The sequence below is a fragment of the Cervus canadensis genome, chromosome 1, assembly GCF_019320065.1.
Source record: "Cervus canadensis isolate Bull #8, Minnesota chromosome 1, ASM1932006v1, whole genome shotgun sequence".
Classification (NCBI taxonomy): Eukaryota; Metazoa; Chordata; class Mammalia; order Artiodactyla; family Cervidae; genus Cervus; species Cervus canadensis.
The window spans coordinates 46,004,318-46,025,224 of NC_057386.1; the positions used below are offsets into that span (position 1 = coordinate 46,004,318).

The 20,907-nt window shown below is 45.2% G+C and overlaps 1 pseudogene; it reads left to right on the top strand.

The window, feature by feature from the left end:
• Positions 1-20,615, top strand: part of LOC122434720 — a 36,716-nt pseudogene extending 16,101 nt beyond the window's left edge.
• Positions 20,616-20,907: the final 292 nt, after the last annotated feature.

The window sequence follows — 20,907 nt, forward strand, 5'->3', positions numbered from 1 at the left end:
TAGGTTCAATCCCTGGATTGGGAAGATATCCTGGAGGCAGTATTCTTGCCTGGAGAATCCCACAGTAGAGGAGCTAGGCAGGCCACAGTCCATAGGGTCGCAAAGAGTAGGACAGGACTGAAGCAACTTAGCATGCCTGCACAGAACAAATTGATGAAAGATGTGTCTATAATCTTATTACCCAGAGATAAACAGAGTTACATGTATATTCATATTCTTCCACATGTATATTCAGGGGGTATGGTGCCAAATAATCATGGCATCACCCTCCACGAATATATTTTTAAATTTTCCCTTATCTTTTAACACTCAGTAATATGTAGTGAATAGTTTGTCACAAGCGTGGACATATGTTATACAACTTTATTTTTTTTAAAGACTTCAAAGCATTTTTATTGTAAATATACCACATTTTGTTTACTAATCCTTAATCAATGGACTTTTCAACTTCTCTAATACTTTTCTATCAAAGGATCCCCTTGGAACTAAATCTTTATGTGTATAGCTTGATTCTTTCCTTAGGAAACATTCCTAGAAGTGATATTGCTCACTCAAAGGGCATGTATCTTTGTTTGTTTTTTTAATTCAAACACACTTGGCTAATTTGCTATTCTCAGGAAGTATTGTTTAGGTTAAAAAGTTTCATGAACTTTAAAATGCTGCATATAGTTCAAGTTTTCACTGTTTGACAATGATAATAATTTTATATGAGTTTATTGTTTTAAACTACATGCAATTTTAAAACAACATGAGTGATGTTGATGAAAGACGGCTCTTAGGGATTATTTCAATGATCGTTTGCAATGAGTTGGCATCCCAAAGAATAGCAAAAGAGGGAAAAACCCATATTTGGCAACCCCTCTGTGTCAGGTCTTTTCAAAGTTCATTCTGTTGTTTAACCTTGAGAACTTTATGTATGAAAGAAGTAGGTATTCATCTCACCTCCATTTGCCAGATGAGGAAACTTAAGAATGAACCAAATATATTTTGTTCCTCTTTCTCATACTACCGTGATTTGTGCCCACCCTCTTCTTTAAGTTACCTGGCTCACGCTGCAGACAGTGAGCCCAAGGGGTGCCTTAACAGCGCCCCCAGCTGTAGCCCCCATTCAGGAAGGGCGATGCCAGGCCGCCGGGCTCGGGAGCTAGGTCTGTAGTGTGAACTACCGTGGCGCCATCTGCTGGCTGCCACTGACCACTGCATGACCTCCCCAATCATAACAGTACTGGCTAAAGCGGGTAAGGTAGAAATGTCTGGAGACCTCACTTTTGCACTTTATCTCCATTACACCTTCAAGAAGTAAATGTAATCACCCATATTTCAAGTGCTTGGAATCTGGGCCTCAGGAAGGTTGTGTGCTCCTCCTAGTTATCAGGCAGTTAATACACGGCAGCAGTGGTCTGTTCGTACCCAATGCCAGAGTACTTCCCAGCTGATCACGTTGCCTCCCAAAGAAGTAACAAGGAAGGGACATTATCCACGTGGCCTGTATTTTCCTCCACACTCAAACTATCAGGAAAAAGCCCACCCTGCATCTTTGCATGAAGTGGCCACAAGTGTGTGTCCCTAGCATGGCAGCTGCTGGCCGCACTCTGGCTCCTTCTCATGGCCACGCTGCCCGCTTAGGACATCTCCTTCCTGCTCAGATCTTCTTGTCCTGTTCTCTGCAAGGTGAACTGGAGCAGCCACCTCTGTCCCAGGGCGGGTGTTTCCCCACTTCTGGCGGGCTGATGGGGCTTCCCCTGGGACTCCCCTCCTGACCTGCACAGCCCCACTCTGCAGAGCTAGGACAGGAGGCTTCTGATGGGGAAGGCTAGTGCTGGGGCTGACATCATTGTCCCGGTTCACATGAGAACACCGCTGCTAGCTCAAGAGAGCCTTCGCAGCAGTAGAGGGTAATGGGGAGGTTCACAGTCACACAGACCGCATTCAAACCCTGGCCACTCCTTTCCCAGCTCTGAGATGGTTGCAAGTTGCTCATCCTAAAACAAAGGTAGTAGTCCCTATCTCACAAGGTCATTCTAAGAGTTAAGTGAGATTGCGCTAAATATGTAGCCAGGTGCCTGGCACTTAGTCAGTGCTCAATAAATGGTAGCCCAGAAACAAGTGAAGGGCAAGTGCCAGATATGCACCTTCCCCAAGGCCCCCTTAGTCAGGTGGGAGCATTAGCACAGACAGACGTCCACTTGGTTTTTGGCTGGGCCACTGAGGATGGATGGAAATCACCACAAGCTCAAATGTCACCTTTGGGAGAATAAGAAAAAGGCCTCTTACAGTGGACAGAGTCCAGTGGGTGCTTAGTTTGGTGACCAACTACTTTTATCCATATGGAAAAATTGCCCTTTTCTCTGGGTGGAGGCAGTGCCCAGGCGGAAGGCTTCAGGATGAAGATGGGATGGATTATAGTCCTGCTCATCCTGTCACCAGACATAATTGTGCAGTGCACAACCTGTAAAACCATACATGGCAGGCCTGGGTGGAGTGGATGAGGGGGAAGTGTGAGTGCCTTGATTCCTCATGACATCTTTTTAAGCTGTCGTGTCACGCTCATTTCCTAGACATAGAAATTTGAGCTCAGAAAAGTTATGTGACTTGTTAATACATGGCAAAGCTGGTGTCCTCAACTTGAAAAACCCTGAACACTTCTCTACAGCCTCCCTGCAGGAAGAACTCTTCAAGAGTCATCATTTACCCACTTCCATCTTTTTCTTCATTCATTTCCTCAAGGCACAGAAGGCTGAATGGAAAGGACCTGCACATGTCATATGGTGTGTTCTGTTCTTTTTTTCTGAAAGTCCCAACTGAAGCAAGCAGGCCCTGTCCCCGTGGGATTTCCCCACATCTTGCTAGCTGCCTGCCTTCCTCCCCAGCTCCCTTCCCTTCCCTTAGTCAGGAACCACAGCACCATCCTGAGAAGGTCTTCTGATCGAAGCAGCGTTCTGGGGCTGTCCTCCCGTCCTAGTTCATGCGTGAACACAGATGTTAGTGCTACAGAGAGGTGGCAGCGGTAACAAGGAACCTTCTTTTCAAATCTTTCTTTTGAAAGATTTGCGTGTCTCAGATTCTGTGTCTGCTTTTTTCTAGCTCTGGGGCCTTGTGGAAGTTACACAAGCTCCCAGAGTCTCGGTTTCTGTACATTGAGATTAAGAAGGCCCATCTCCTAGTGATCTTGTGACAAATAAATGAGGTCACAGATGTGAGTCACTTGCCTAGAACTGGCACAATAACAAGGGCTCAGTAAATGGTAGAAAAAGACCCTGGCAGTATGGGAGCCAAATATGCACCATTTCAGAAGATGCCATTCATCGAAAGGGAGCATCACTCTTATGTGATTGTGAAAAACCAGGATATCCAGAGTCCAAAAATCTCCAATGAAATCCCAGTCTTGCCATGGGCCCTCCCCTGTTTTCACCTTGGTCTCCGTTCAGAGGACAATTAACAAGCCTTCAGTCAAACCTAGAGACCTGAACACTTTAAGTGTTTTGGATTCAAATGTTCAAAATCGCCCCATGAGGACAATGTAATTATGTAAAAAGTGTCAGGCAGTCCACATGGTGGTTGATTATCCAGTTAACTCAGTGATGCTATTAAACTGTTTAGTAATTTATTGAGCATGGTAGTTTCCACATGTGTTTGAAAACTTGACATGTCTACTATTTGACAATACTTGGTGTCTGGAAGGATTTGCCAACCTCCTGCATTAACTGATTCCTTGACAGATACATAGTCACTGTGGGAAGAAACACCAAATTCTGAGTTCCTGCTATTTTCCAGGCATGTTCTGAGACTGTTGCTTTTAAATCTCAGAAGTAAAGTAGTAACAGATATTGTTATACAGATGAGGAAACCAAGGCTTATGTTAGTGAAAAGACTTACCTGTAGCCACATAGACAATCAGAGAGAACCTGGGTCTGTCTGTGAACCGTGTTGAAATTAGCATAAGCTCTCTCTTGTGGCCTCCAGTTGCACAAATTAGCATATATCATATTCCCTTCTATAAAGTGTCCTATCATGCATGGCATATGTGCTGTGCTATGCTTAGTCGCTCAGTCGTGTCTGATTCTTTGCAACTGTAGCCAGCCAGGCTCCTCTGTCCATGGGCATTCTCCAGGCAAGCATGCTGGAGTGGGTTTGCCCCGCCCTCCTCCAGGAGATTTTCCCAACCCAGGGATTGAACTCGCATTGCAGGCAGATTCTTCACTGTTTGAGCCACTAGGGAAGCCCTGCATGAACATATGTCTTTTACAATTTAACATGAGTTGTGGACATTTTCCCATGTCCAGACAGGCAGATTTCATAATTTTAGGATTATATGATGACTAGTGAATACATTTACTTTAATTGATTTAACCAGTTCCCATCTGATGGTCGTTTTATTCGCTTGACAATTTTTTGCTGTTGCCCAGGATGGTATAATGAACGTGATTTAATAGTTTTGTCCGTCAGTGGAAATGTTTTCTGTAGTATATGTTTCTTAAGAGTGAAACAAAAAGGTCAAGTTTATGTTTGTTTCCATAAGTATTTTCTCCCATTCTCCTCCTGTTTCTCCCTCCCTCTCTGTCTCCCCACTCTCTCCTTCCTTTCTGATACCCTCTTCCTCACGCTTTCTTCCCCATTGACCAGAAGGACTTTCCCATTTTCTATGGGATGAGAACTCACATCATCTCCAGCGTTTTCTCTCTGTTCAGATTTCTAAGCCTTGTAAAGAGGCGCTTCTGAAATTTAGAAAATCTTTTCTCTCTCAGCAGAGCCTGTTGTCTAATTCAACAAAGCCTAACTCAAAACTCACTGCCAAGCCCTGGCCTCTTTCAGGTTGGTGTGCCTTCCCCGCAAAGTGGGGGGCTGCCATTGACTGGATGAGGTGTGGCTGTGGGTGGGGATTGGAAAGGCAGAAACTAGGAAGAATCAGGAACAAGAAGATACATGGGATCAGCACCTCTGAATAATATCATCTCCATTACATCGTGTACATTGTGAAAGCAGTGTTCAAGCTGTAAAGTTCTATATAGATTGTGAACTGTTTTGCAATAGTAGACATTTTGTAAATTACATTGTTTGTTAAAGTGATAAAATGTAGGTGCTGCCTCTTAAGAAGGGTCTGTTTATTCTCTGCTGCAGCCCCTTTCTAGTACCTGCTTATGAGACATAAGGGTTTTTTTTTTTTTTTTTCATTTATTTTTATTAGTTGGAGGCTAATTACTTTACAATATTGTAGTGGTTTTTGCCATACATTGACATGAATCAGCCATGGATTTACATGTGTTCCCCATCCTGAACCCCCCCCCCCACCTCCCTCCCCATCCCATCACTCTGGGTCATCCCAGTGTGCCGACGTAAGTTTTTGATGCATCTTCTCATGCAGGCGTCTGTGAGTCCCAGTGCTTCAGAGATCAGGACTGTGGAGCTGGAAGACGGTGAGTCAGCCAAGGCTGTAACCGGGTCTGCTCCCCCGCACCACAAGCACCAATAGGTAAGACAAGAGCCCTGTCTAGTTCCCTAACCAGGTGTGCCAGGCTAGCCCTGCCTGGCCTTTTCAAAACTGTGCTGCTGATCAGAAATGAGACAGAAACCCATCAACGTTCTTGGGGCCCCTTCCTCCACTCTTGCCCTTATGGGGGAAAACAGGTCAGAGGGCCAGGTACCCAGCATCTCATCAATAAATATCCCTTAAAAAGACCCTTAATCATTTCCTTTTTTTTCTTTTTACTGTTATAGCCACACTTTCCGGGAAACAGACTCACTCAGAAGGACAATGCAGATAGTGGAGTGCAGTTTATTACACCGGCGGGCCCAAGGCAGAGTCTCCTCTTAGCCAAGGACCCCGACCAGCATTTGTGAAAATCTTTTGTACCCCATGTGTCCAAACCCACTACCCCAATTCCCTTGAGACTTACATAAACAAAGGAAGGGTAAATACAACTACAATAACCCCATCATTCACGTGTTATGTGTTCAAACAGTCAATAATCAATAAGCCCGCAGTTACATTCCAAATAGTTAAGCCTGTGCTTACATTCTGATAGATAGTGTCCGGAGGCAGGGGTGATTAGTGTCAGTTTTCTTTTCTTCAAGATTCCCCTGCCCAGAGGGGGTCTTATCCTTCCACTGTCATTCCCACAGGCGCTAAGCACAGAGTTCAGAGTCCACTGGAGAGGTGGCCGCGCACGATCAGCACAGACAGGCTTGAGATGGAGTCCAGGCCCTATGAATTCCTTCTTCATTCCCCCCTCTTGATGCTCTTAGTTTCCATAACGAGCATCATTTATTGAGATATATTGTACCTTAGCCCTCCTGCCACCCACATGAGAGAATGCTATCAATCTCTGGGTTATAAAATTCACAAGGCATTGTAGGAAGCAGGGCCCACAAAGCAGTATGATCAAGATTACTATAACAGTTCATTAGACATGGCTTTCACTTGATTTTGCATATCCTCCAAGGCAGCAGATACATCTTCAGACAGGTCAGGGATGTACACACCATTCGCCAAAGTCCCTCCTTGGGCTGCTGTGAGTATGTCTAATGCCATCCTATTTTTAATTACTGCCTTCCTCATCTGAATCTGTTCTTCGTTCAAAGCTTGAATGGCTTTAGTACTGTCTAAGAGGGCCTGTTTAATGAAATTAGTTAAGGCCTCTACCTTAACCATGATATCCGTTGTCCCTACAGAGGGTATAAACAAGGCAGCAAGATAGTCATACCATTGGAACACAGATCGTGTCCATCTTGCATGCAGATAAGGCAGGTTTACTGGAGGCTGGTGTAGGCTAGGCTTAATTCTGCCATGGGCGAAAGCAAATCCTAATGTGCAACGCCGCACCCAGCCAACTGGTAACCATGGCCATAAGTTAAGCCCACAGAGCCACTGGGTCCCATTGGGGGCTACCCAGCGGATTCCAGGATTATATTTCCAGTCGGAACCGGGCCACTGAGCAGACTGATTGGGGTGATAGGTAACCTCCAAGATTTGTTTACTTTTTTCAGGGGACAAATAACAATTCTTTTGGGTCTAGGGGATGGTCTCCAAATCCAACTTTCTGTTCTTTTTGTTCCCAGCAAATAGTAGCAGGGGCAATCAACTGTCCCTTCTCAGGAGTCATCCAGAAATATTCATCCCAGACCTGGTAGTATTGCTCAAGGCACCGGGAGGCCTGTCCCCCTTTTGTAAGGGAGCCCTTTTCCTCTTTAATTCTCATATATGAGGTATAAGCCTTTGTTATCTCCGTAAGGCTGGTGTTCATGTTAAATGTAACCCTATGTCCCTGGCCCATTGATGGCTTCTTCTAACACCAGAGGGCAAAGAAAGGTTATGGTTGGTGAGAGAGAGGAAAGTTCCTTTCTGTTGTTAAAGTCCCCATAACGGAGTGGCGATACTCACCAGGGGAGTCTGTCTATTACTGACAGGGGCATAGCCCCACATACCCAAATTCAGAATTGCATTGGTGAGGCCAAGCAGCAGGAGTCGTTTACCCAGCTCCATCCTGTAGAGGGCTCGTCCGGGACCTTGTTTTCTTCCTCCTCAGAATGATCTTGGTTTCCCGTGGGTTGGTGGGGTCCTTCTGGGTGGTCCACTCAGCGTCCTCCGGGTCAGCGTGGTATGCCTTCTTCGCTCTGGTGTGATGGATCAAGGGACAATACCTGCAACTTTAACTGCAGCAGGGGTAGTTAGAATAACATAAGGGCCCTTTCACCAAAGGGCTAGCAATCATGTTTCCAATCTTTGACCCATACTTGGTCACCAAGTGTAAACTCATGAATCTGTTCCCTAAGGGGGAACGGCACCCTTTCTTGTACAAACTTAGTTACCCGATTTATTACCTTACCCAGTTCCATCTGCTGTGAAATTCTATCCCGCCTTACCTGAGGCAAATTTGTTGACACCTGTTTTCTTATGGGAGAAGGCCTCCCATACACAATTTCGTGTGGAGAATAGCCTTGGGACTGTGGGGTCATCCTGAGTCTGAGCAGAGCCATTGGGAGCAAGTCCACTCAGGAGCAGTCAGTCTCTCTGATCCACTTGGAGAGTCCCTTTAAGTGTCCGGTTGGTTCATTCCACCATCTCAGAACTCTGGGCCTCCTCTTTGTAGATCTGTGCCTTCTTCTTCGACACCCGGTAACCTGCTTCCATCAACAGCTGGAGCAGTGCATTTGTCCCTTTCCAGCATTTTTTCTCAGTCTCAGGCAGCCAGCAGCAGGTCATCCCCCTATTGTAGGAGCTGACATCCATACTCTTGCGGATGGAATGAGTCCAGATCAGAAGCCAAGGCTTCCCCAAAGATGGCTGGGAAGTTTTTAAACCCTTGTGGGGGAGTCCAGATGAGCTGTTGTTTGGTGCTCCCCACTGGATCTTCCCATTCAAAGGCAAAGATGGGCTGTGAGGCTGGGGCGAGGCGTATGCAGAAGAAGGCATCCTTGAGATCTAGGCAAGTGTGAACTTTAGTCCTCGGTGGGAGGAGGCTAAGTAAGGTATAGGGGTTTGGAACAGTGGGATGTAAAGTCACAGTAGCCTGGTTGACTAGCCTGAGATCTTGTACAGGCCTATAGTCCTGTCCTCCTTCCCTGTTGACTGGCAGGATTGGCGTATTCCAAGCCGACTGGCACTCTACTAGAATGCCTGCTTGTTTCAATCTATTGATGTGGGGCAATATGCCGGTTCAGGCCTCCATCCATAGCGGGTACTGGCGCTCTCTAACCGGGATGGTGTCTAGTTTGAGTTCCATTATCACTGGGGCATGATGTTCAGCCAGCCTGGGGGGAGGGGGGGTTGTCTTCCACCCAGACCTCAGGGAATAATTGAGTTAGCTCCCTCATGCTCTTCCGGCCCACCCAGTTCTGCCTTCAGAGGCTCATGCAACCTCCACTCATCTTGGGTTGGCACTGAGAGAGATGGCAAATAAGTCATAGAGTCCGTCCAGAAGGTTGGCCTCTCCTCAGGGGAGAAAGTCACTTGTGCTCCTAGTTTGGAGAGCAAGTCTCTTCCCAACAGGGGTACTGGGCACTCAGGAATGTAGAGGAATTCATGAATCACTTGGTGCCCCCCCCATCTGACATTTTTTGGGCTGGCAAAACGATTTAGTCATCTCTTCCGATACCCCAGTTACAGCGGTAGTCTTTTTGGACAGAGGTGCCACAGGTTTTATTACTACTGACAGTTCTGCTCCTGTATCCACCATGAAGTCAATGTTTTGGTCCCCCACTTTTCAGGTCACCATGGGCTCTCAGGGACCTGATATCCCTGAGCCCTGGCAGCCCTAGTTAATTTCCAGGTCAGCAAGACCCACAACTGCGGGAGCTTCCTCTTCCTTCCTTGCCTTAGGGCATTCATTCTTCCAGTGGCCAAAAGCTCGGCACCGGGCACACTGGTTTGGCTGTAACTGGGCCTAGGGCCTCCCTTGGGACCGGTTGAAGGACTGTCCTGTCCCTGGGGCAGATGAGGTTTTCCGGAGGGCCCAAGATAGACTTTTCCAGAGCCGCAGCTAGCACTGTAAGTCTCTTGTCTGTTCTCTTTTATTCCCTCCGGCTCTCTGGCAGAGCGCAGTCTCTGCTTAATTCCAACATCTCCCTCCCCCTCTTGTCAGTACTCACCGGGAGAGGCGGGTATAGCTTGGGCGGTTCGGTTGGAGCCGGATTCTGGAAGTGTTGGCCAGAGGCTTCTGTCACCGGGATCAGAGCCTGCCCAAACGGCGGCTCTACGAACTCCGGGAAAGCTGGCGGAGGAGCAGTGGCTGTTGCAGAAACTTCACCTGGCCCTGGATTGGGCATTAAGGCAGCCTCCAGTCCTGGTGAAGCACTGGGAGGCAGGCGTGTCAGTATCCAGCATGGGGGAGGGGTGAGGTCATCCCCGTCCAAATCCTGTAGAATTTCCTTTTTTATCATCAGTCAATTTTTGTGCCCTTAATATTTTTCCCTTTCCCTTCTGGATACAGAACCTTGTCCAAGTAGGAGGGTCTCAAGCTAACCCTAGCCATGAGTCAATAGATGGATATTGATCCAGGTGTCCTGGCTCTCCCGTGACTACTGTATAGATTGCTTTCACTATTTTTAAGTTCACGGTGTTCTCTGGTGGCCATCCTGCTCCCATAGGGGTCCATTCGACCTCACAGAGTATGTGGAGGCAGTTAGGCTTCATCTTCACCCCATAGTCTCCTCCTAATCCCTTCTTTTTAAATTTTTAATCATGCACTCCAATACAGTTGCCTTAGATTCACTTTCCCCCATCTTGCTTACCTTCTCGGACCTTCTTCTACTTTTCCTTTTCGTTCTGTCTACGAAGTTCTCAGTACCCTATGTACTTCTGATATTTCCACTCAGTGACACTTAAATTGCCATTCTGCCTCCTTCCTAATTGGGGTGAGAAGAGCCTTACCTGCCAGACCCCAGAGGGAGAAGGGGGATCGGCGTGTCTTCACCTGCTGGTCAGCACAGCTGAACCAGAACATCACATGGTCCAAGACTGTTTCTCCCTTAAAGTCCATTCTGCCTTGGTGGGCTTGATCAGGTGCGAATGAAAACACAGATGGGTTAAATATCCCATGTCCCAGGCCATCTCCGGAAAAGCCAATTCATACTCACTTCTGTTTCCCCCTCCTTCTAGCCCAACAATTCCGAGGGGGTCAAGAATTTCACAGCAGACAGGACACCTCCTGGGGGAGGGCAGAATACGAGCATACAAGGACCAGTTTCCTATGCTAAGAATCCCCTGGCGATAGCTTGGTAATAATTTTCCCCGAGACGGCGTGGACACACCTCCTAAATGACCTTCACAAATTTCCTTCCTAAACCCTAGCACGCTCGTCGACCTGTGTACCAAGCAATCGCCACCTGCCTATTCCAGGCTCCTGTGGGTCCCCGCTCCTTCTAGTCCCTCCCAGGGGGATGATCAGGCCCCCTCTTCCACCCTACTGGGTGGGTTCCTCCTCACCTGAGCGCTCAGGTCCCCTGCTGCCGTCCACTACCTGCTGACGTGAAAGGTCCGGGCGTTGAGAAGCAGAATCCTTCCAGAGGGGCGAGGCGCCTTTCCCCCTCTAGGAGGTTCAAGCTACAAAGCCTCGGGGTGGCCTCAAATGAGACCTGTCTCCTCAAAGTGAGGAGTTTCCCGGCCAATGCACCAAATGTTATAGCCACGCTTTCCGGGAAGCAAACTCACTCAGAAGGACAATGCAGATAGTGGAGTGCAGTTTATTACACCGGCGGGCCCAAGGCAGAGTCTCCTCTTAGCCAAGGACCCCGACCAGCATTTGTGAAAATCTTTTATACCCCATGTGCACGCGTCCAAACCCACTACCCCAATTCCCTTGAGACTTACATAAACAAAGGAAGGGTAAATACAACTACAATAACCCCATCATTCACGTGTTATGTGTTCAAACAGTCAATAATCAATAAGCCCGCAGTTACATTCCAAATAGTTAAGCCTGTGCTTACATTCTGATAGATAGTGTCCGGAGGCAGGGGTGATTAGTGTCTGTTTTCTCTTCTTCAAGATTCCCCTGCCCAGAGGGGGGTCTTATCCTTCCACTGTCATTCCCACAGGTGCTAAGCACAGAGTTCAGAGTCCACTGGAGAGGTGGCCGCGCATGATCAGCACAGACAGGCCTGAGATGGAGTCCAGGCCCTATGAATTCCTTCTTCATTACAAGTCATACTCATTATATAAAAATCAGAAACTAATGATAAGCCTATATATATGTGTGTGCATATATATATATATACACAGTATGATTATGATATAATTGTTTTACATATATATATATGGTATGCTTTTATAAGGACTCCCCTGGTGTCTCAGTGGTAAAGAGTATGCCTCCCAATGCAGAATACACAGGTTTGATCCCTGGTCTGGGAGAAACCCCTGGAGAAGGAAATGGCAACCCACCCCACTATTCTTACCTGGGAAATGCCAGGACAGAGGAGCCTGGCGGCTACAGTCCATGAAGTCAAAAAGAGTTGGACATGATTTAGTGACTGAACAATTGATAGCTTATGGTGAACGGTGTCAGACTTGTGGTGTCCATAGGAGAGAATTTCGATCCAGGGCCAGAGATAAGGCTTGATCACTCAGTTTTTGTGTAGCAGAGTTTTATTACAGTGAAAAAGTGATAGGGAAAGCTCCTGACTTAGACATCAGTTGCGGGCAGAGTGTGTCCCGCTTACTAGTTTGGGTGGGGCATCATATACTTTTTTGCATTGGTTACTAACAATAGAAAGTTCTTACCAGACTCACTCCCACAACAGGCATCTTAAGAGAACAGGATCGGTCAGAAGGTTTTTGTTAAGGAGAAACATGTCCTCAAGCAAGATCCATTGTTTTATATAATCATCAGTACAGAGCTTAAGAAAAAACATACCCTTGGGCAAGATGTGCTGTTGTGCTGGGTAACCATTCAGTTCTGTCCTTCAGTCCGACTCTTTGACCCCTTGGACTAGAGCACTCCAGGCCTCCCTGTCCATCACCAACTCCCAGAGTTTACTCAAACTCATGTGCATTGAGTCAGTGATGCCATCCAACCATATAATCCTCTGTCATCCCCTTCTCTTCCTACCCTCAATCTTTCCCAGCATCAGGGTCTTTTCCAATGAGTCATCTCTTCATATCAGGTGGCCGAAGTATTAGAGTTTCAGCTTCAATGTCAGTCCTTCCAAGGAACACTTGGGACTGATCTCCTTTAGGATGGACTGGTTGGATCTCCTTGCTGTCCAAGAGACTCTCAAGAGTCTTCTCCAATACTATAGTTCAAAAGCATCAATTCTTTGGCACTCAGCTTTCTTTATGGTCCAACTCTCACATCCATACATAACTACTGGAAAAACTATAGCTTTGACTAGACAGATCTTTGTTGGCAAAGTAATGTCTTTGCTTTTTAATAGGCTGCTTAAGTTGGTCATAACTTTTCTTCCAAGGAGCAAGCATCTTTTAATTTCATGGCTGCAGTCACCATCTGCAGTGATTTTGGAGCCCCAAGAAAAACCATTAGCTCTGGGCTTAATGAAAGTTAGTCTTAGGAGAAATACAATCTTAGAGGTTGAGAAAAAACATCTTATGTGACTAAGACACAGAAATGTAAAAAAAAAAAAGTTTGTCCTTTTCTCCTCCTGCAGAGCCCCAAACTCCTTATCAATCTATCTAAGAATAAGCTCTCTTACAATGCTTATATAATAATAATATTTTGACTGCCTAGAAAATAATGAACATTTCTGCAGCATTGTACTTATTATTTGCATTTATTAAATATTAATAATATTTACCATTATTATATTTTTAACTCCCAAAAGTCACCCCATACTTTTTTGTCACTTTAGTTTTATGGGAGCATCTTTCAACTATAATATAATATGTGTCAACACTTAATATGGTTAGTTTTACTTTATTTCACATATCTAATTACTAAATGTAGTAAATTTATTTATCTAACTAAATTTACTCTATCCCACCATGTAGAATATACTACATCACCTCAGTAAATCACCTTCTAGTGGACATTTCAGGTGGGATTTTGTTTACTGTTGCTATTCTAAGCAAAGTATTCTAAGCAATACTTCAATGCTGGTTCTTCTCACTAGATTTTACATACCTCCTTATCATACTAGATGAAGAAACTGAAGTTTCTTAGGTCTAAGTGACCATAAATTGCTCATAGTTATAAAACCAGTGAGTCAGGATTGCCCCCAGGTCTGTGCTTGGCATCGAGGGAAGTGGAAGACAGGGCTTCAGACACTTCAAATTCTACCTCTACAGCTCACCAATGTGGGGTTCAGGGCAAGTTACTTAACTTCAAGTTCCTCTGCTGTTACATGGGTCAATACCTATGTCAGAGGATATGGTGAAGGCTCAATGAGCTAATGTAGATCTGTATTTGGTCCTGACCATAGCACATACTTTCTAAAAAGAAAATTACCAGTAGGGAAAAGAATGGAGTAACAGGAAACACTGTAAGTAAGAGGCAACACCTCATGCAATTAGGAATTTACTTCAAAATGTTGTTCTGGGAACACTGGGGAAAGGTATATAATTTTTTTAAAAATTCATGTATTTATTTATCTTGTTTTTGACTGCACTGGGTCTTCCTTGCTTTGCATGGGCTTTCTCCAGCTGTGGTGTGTGGGCTTCTCATTGTCGTGGCTTCTCTTGTTGCAGAGCAGGGGCTCTTGTGCTCAGGGTTCAGTAGTTGCAGCACACCAGTGCATTAGTTGTCGCTCTTGGGCTCTAGAACACAGACCCAGCAGGTGTGGTGCATGGGCTTAGCTGTTTCATGGCATGTGGGATCTTCCCCAACCAGGGATAAGAACACATTTCTCATGCATTGACATGCGGATGCCCATCCACTGCACCACCAGAGAAGCCCATATGTAATATTTTATTACCCTCAGTTCCACATCAAGGAAACCAGAAAATGATATCTCTGTTACTGCATTGTGTGAGGACTAAATGAAATATATGAATTTATACAGTATTGCCAGCCTTTTACAAGAAAATGGTAAGCAATTCAGCCAGCAAAATCAATTTTTTTTGAGAACAGCAGAGAACTTAGAATTGGAGACAAGAAAAATGCGGTAAACTAGGGGTAAGTCAGGAGAGCGAAGGAGAGCAGCACTTTTACAGTGGACAGGAGAAATTTGGGAAGGGTTGTTTTAAACAGAAGTTCATTGGAGGAAAGTGAGAGTCCAAAGTGGTGGTAGCTTCTCATTGGCTGCAGGCAAGGGCGGCTCCCAGTTGCCAGCGGACAGGAAATCTCCCTCTTCCCTGCTGGGGAATACAAGCTGCCTTGAGTGGTACCTGTGTGTGAGCCCTCCCTTCATGGTTTCCTCACTCTATTTGTTTTCTGAACTTTTTATTTTATATTAGAGTATAGCTGATTGGAATTCCAGGTGGCTCAAACAGTAAAGAATCTGCCTGCAATGCAGGAGACCTGGGTTCGATCCCTGTGTTGGGAAGATCCCCTGGAGGAGGACATGGCAACCTAATCTTGCCTGGAGAATCCCGTGTACAGTGAAACCTGGAGGACTATAGTCCATGGAGTTGCAAAGAGTCGGACACAAGGGAGCAACTAACACAACACAATAGCTGATTAGCAATGTTACAGTAGACAGCAAAGGAACTCAGCCACACATATACATGTATCCATTCTCCCCCAAACTCTCCTCCCATCCTCACTCTGATTTTGAGTTAGGTTTCCTTAACACATTTTCACAGTATAAACTTCTGGCAAAGCATATGTGCTCAGATAACCAGTGACTCCTTGCATGGGGCCGCCCTGTGCCTGAATTCATGAGCTGGGACAAACAAAAAGAATCTTAGTGTCCACCTCACCTATACCTTTTATCCCTCTAAACCTGGCTAATTTAATTCGGGTCACCCAGAAGAGGGAAATGGAATACAAATTGGAGAGGAACAGATGAGACTCAGCTTTGACACATAGTCTGTTGCATATGGATCAGCCTCTACTCCCAGATGACTTTCTTTGTGTAAGAAACTCCACATTTCAGATGACAAATCTATCCTGGAGACGAAATAGATGCTACAGGAAGCTGGTATGAGCATACAGGCTCAACTTGCAGAGTTTTCGCAGGGATTACTTGTTCTTCTCTTCCCTTAATGGCAAAGCTCTGGAAATCTTACAGGAGATGAGCTCATTCATGGAACAGTCCCACCAGACCAGAGAATGAGGGTGTGCAGGGTTAGACCATCCTCCAGACAGGAGCCAGGAGCTGGAAACCTGGGACCTGAACTCTCCTCCAGTCAGGCCTGGGGGCCTCTGACCAGAACCCCAAGCCAAGGTTTCCCAGCCAAACTCACTGGCCATGAGCTGGTGCCCACATCAGCTTGGTTTCTCAAAGCCACAGGGGTGACAGTCTCACTGTTGATCAAAGATGTCCATTTCCCTGTAGGCTGCTGGGACCTGACGTTTCCTCCTTCTTGCCCTTGCCTCTTCTGGGGCCCCACTCCCCACCCCCTAAAAAGGCTTTGGTTGCACATTCCCTTTAATTTGGCTCACTTTTTCAGGGCATCCTACCCCGCCCCCCGCCATCCCCCTAGCAACCATTCTGCTCAATTCTCTGCACAGCTGGAGCAGAAGAAAATTTGAGAGGTTCCTTAACAAGTTACATCCCCAGTTGTTCCCCCACTTTGCCCTCAAGCAAGGTCTGTAGATCAAACCTTTGTTCCTCTGAGTGATTTTCTTTCTTTTTTAAATTATTTTTTAAGATTTTTAAAAATGTGGACCATTTTTACAGTCTTTATTGACTTTGTTATAACATTGCTTCTGTTTTATGTTGGGGTTTTTTGGCTGCAAAATATGTGGGATCTTAGTTCCTTTGACCGGGGATCAAACCCATGTCTCTTGCATCTCCTGCATTGGCAGGAGGATTCTTTACCACTGAGCCACGTGACTCTAGAAGCACAAGCAGCAAATTCAGTCAAGTCGCTTAAAGAGGAAACATTCCTTTGAACCAAAAGGCCACTGGTTACCGTGACCTCCATCCTGTTCTCCACAGTGACTGTACCAATTTACATTCCCACCAACTCACTGATCTTTTTCTGATGTTAGGAATCTGTGTGCAATGCTGCTGAGGAAACTGGGACTGAGGGGCTGGAGAACGATGTATCAGGAAGGGATGCAGTCGGGTCTGCTCTCCAGTCCACACAGGAGGTAAAAACACCCAGCCCTGCCCAGGTCCCCACACCCCACACAACCCAGGGAGACTTAGCTTAGCACAACGCTGTGCTTAGCTCTGCCCAGGCTTCCCTCCTTAGATGGTTAATTCCCACAGTCTCCACGGTCAGGCTTGTCCTTCTGGAGGGAAAAGCATATCACAGAGCTATGTGTCTTAACGTTTTGAACACAGAAACTCCTTCTTTTATTTTGTTATACAACTTATAATACTCGTTATTTAAAAAAAAACAACTCAAATACTACTAATTAGAAAGATAAATGATCCACGATCCCGTTTCTCAGATAACCATGTTAGCATTTACAATAAAAGCTTCCATATTTCATATGCACACAGATATATTTTTTTTCAGATTTCACAGAGAATAGATATTGATTTTTGTAGTTACTGCGTGCCTGGGACTGTGCTGAGTGCTGGGAGATAGCAAAGCAGAGATCTGCATCTTTAAAGATCTCATAGTAGCAGAGACAGACATACAAACAAACCAACAAAAATCCAGGATGTATGATTTTTACAAATATGGTGTCATAGACCATCCCTAATAAATAAACACAATTCTATCACACATTTTAAAGAGCTTCTTTGTTTCCCAGTATGTGGATATGCCTTATTTCCATGCCCTCTTCTACTATTGAAGAATTAGATAATCTGTCGTTTTGAGTTACTTTTTCATAACAAGTACAAGATAAATGTCCTTGAGTTAAATCACATTTCATAGGCTAAACTCCTAAACATGGAATGGCCAAATTACATTTGAAAGCTTTTGATGTACATTGCTAAATTGCCTAATGGAGACATCTTTCAATACCAAAAATATGTATAGTCTCATGCCACATATTTGTAATTTAATAGACAAACATCTCCTTGCATTGTGTGTGTACATGTGTGCGTTATTGGTGTGTTTGCCTTTATATTTGTAAAAGCACAGAGAAGATTCCAGAAGGAGCTACAGGAAATAGGAGATATCTCCTGGGAAATGGACTGAACGGGTTGGGGGAAAGAGAGACTTCCTTTTTACTTTATATAGTTGAGTACTTTTTGTTTTAAAACTTCTGAAATGTACTACTTTCATGATCACGCAAAATATGTAGATAGCTTGTCTATATTTTTTGAATTGAATAAAAGTTTAAAACAAACAAACCTTCTCACAGCCTTCCCCTGCTATCCTGCCAGGCTTAGCAGTTTTCAGCTGAATTTTCTCTAGGGGTAGGTATCTACTTGGACCAATGCCAAGGACACCGGGACTGCCCGGCAGGAAGCCAATGTGTCAGCAATGGATGTGGCCTTGTCTACTCACCCACCCAGGACCAGCGAGGTAAGAGCTGCAAGGCTTCTACATCCCTGGCCCACTGAATGCTCAGCCCTGCTAGGACAATGGCTATCAGACCCGCTGCACATAGAGAGAGGAGATTGCTATAGTGGGGCCAAAAGAGCCTCTGACAAAGTAGGAAAAGATGCCCCGTCTCCCAAGTCTAGAAGACGATGAAGACATTGATAATATCTTGCTTTAGAAGTATTTGAAAACTTGAAAAGGCTATAAATACTCTTAAAAGTGAAATAACATTCAGGTACCAAATTATTCTTCCATAAGGGCTGGAAAGAACACGGTTATGACCAAGTTAGCTGATGTCTCACACCCAAACACTGGTGTGACACACAGTTCCATTCATTCAGTCCACCGGTGTGTACACCTGCCTAGGCTGATTCTCTCTCTTTTTTTTTTTTTTAACATTTTCCTATATTTGCTTCATATCTTTATTTTCGATAGATAAACATTTCAAAGACACTTGAAACCACTTGAACAAGTATCTTTTTTCCCATTCCATTCTTCCCTTCCCAGAGGTCATAATGAACTTCATTTGGTTTTTAGTCTCTTCTTGCTTGTTTTTATAAGTTTATACATACATGTGATTCCATGAGCATGATAGAGTTACACATACTATTATATAAATATTACACCACATGTATTATTCTGCAACTTGTGATTTTTCTCAACATGGTTATTTTAATATCTTTCTATTTTAATACATCTTGATGACTAAAGCTTATCATAAACTGCTCTGTGCACTGTCCCAGTTACCTCATGATCCAGGCTGTGCTTTCCCCATAGAACCTTCAATTCCCTTGCTTTCTTGACTGAAGGCGAGGGTTGAGCATTGCTGCTGTAATTTTGGTGGGTGAATCAAAGTGGCCTGAGAGGGACTTCCCTGGTGGTCCAGTGGTTAAGACTCTGAGCTTCCAATGCAGGGGGCGCTGGTTCAATCACTGGTCAGGGCACTAAGATCCTACATGCTATGCAGTGCAAACAACAAACAAATAAAGTGGCCTGGGAATTAGGGAGGCTGTAGAGTTAAGACTGCATGTATAATCCAAAGAACAGCTTGCTAACACACCTCTCCATTGTCTCGGCTCAAGCACCACACTTAGATGTTTTTTAGGAGGGGTGTGTGATGGAGGAGCATGTAAGGGAATCCCACAGATTAAGGAGGTCTTTGCCCAACACGGAGAAGAGAGAATTGTCAACCCCCATTTCACTTGATGCACAAGGGTAATAACCAGCCTGCATTTTCCACACCCCCAACTCAATAGGGTAGACTGTTTTGGGGGATGATATACAGCAGAGTTTCTCCAGTATCTACATGTGTAAGAATAACCTGGGGGGAAGGCTTGTTAAATCCAGATTGCTCTGCCCCAACCCTAGAGTTTCAGTAGGTCTGGGGTGGAGCCCAAGAATCGAATTTCTAACAAGCTGCTAGGGGATGCTGATCCTGCCAGGTCATGGGATCCAATTTGAGTAGCACTGGATATTGGACTGCGGATCTTAGTTCCCCGATCAAGGATTGAAACCAGTCCGTGGCAGTGAGAGTTCCGAGTCTTAACCACTGGACTGCCAGGGAGCACCCTTTTAAAAATTTGAAACCTGGCCTTTTGTCTTTCATCTGCTATTTCTTTCCAAATACAGCCATCAGAACCCTGTACTAGAATGATGCTGCTGATGGTCTGATGATTTTTCTCACTTTGGGACTCATTGTTCATTGGCACCTGAAGGCGTGTAGAGTTGGTGGGAAGCTGGCGCTGTTTGTGATCTGAGATTTAATTATCTAGTTTCAACTGGAACAAAAAGAAGGGGGTTAGTGGCAAGGCTCTCTCCTCTTCTGCCAAGACACTACAGTGGTTGATCATCAGTGTGTTTTCTCATAGACAAAGCAGTCCTGTGTGCCTCCAAAGTTGAGAAAGGAGGGTGACTGGGGACATCAAGAAGGGAAGAGGCTAGAGGTACCTCAGGACGTGAGACTCTTAAGCTCTCTCTATCTCTCAACACTGGGTCCCACTCCCTTCTACAGAGCCAGCCTGGGTTGTGGAAAGTCTGTTTTGTTTTTTAGCAGAACAGAGACCTGGAACGTGTCCAAGGGTGCCAGAAGGAATGGTTGGAACTTGTGCTGAAAGCTGCACAGGAGATGGATCCTGTCCCCCGGGCCAAAAATGCTGCAGCATTGGCTGTGGAAAATCTTGCCAAGTCCCTGTGAGTATAGGGGAGCTACTTACGGGGAGGCTGAGTCCCTGCTGGCTTTTGCCAGCCCAGAAGGGACTCCAGCTGCCCCTCTGCTCATGGGAGTCTGGGTGGCACGTGGAAAAAGCTGGTTGGTAGCAAAGAGCAGGAATTTCTGAAAAGTAACATAATGATCTTTGTGTTTTAGGATCTGGGCTTCACTATCCATTTGGATGATAAATGAACCTTGGCCTCCTTCAGTAATTGTTTCCAAATGTCATCTTTACTCTGAGAATCTGTGCTTTCTTACTGTCTTTTCCGGAACCCCAGGATCACAGGATGTGGATCCAAAATAGCTAAGTTTAAGGGTTGAATTCTGGCAATTGTTTGATGATTCATGGCATGACTACTTCAAAAATTGTGTTTTTTTCTGAATAAAATGATTTCTGTGGCATTATCCAACCTGAGTCATCCTTTCTATGTAAAATTTCTAGTTCACTTACATTAGGATCACCACTGCAAATAAGTATTTAACCCCAATCCGCGGACCTTCTCTCTTTTTCATTATCCATCACAATTCATGGCCTGTTTCCTCCTCATCCTTTTTTCTGGGACCAGTCCAGGCACTCAATACTGTCTGGATACCTAACCACACTTCCCCCCCCCCCCTCAGAAAATTCACTCTCCCAACCACCAAGGTGACAATGTCACACTTCTCTTTCTTCAAACACCCATGTCATCTTACCTCT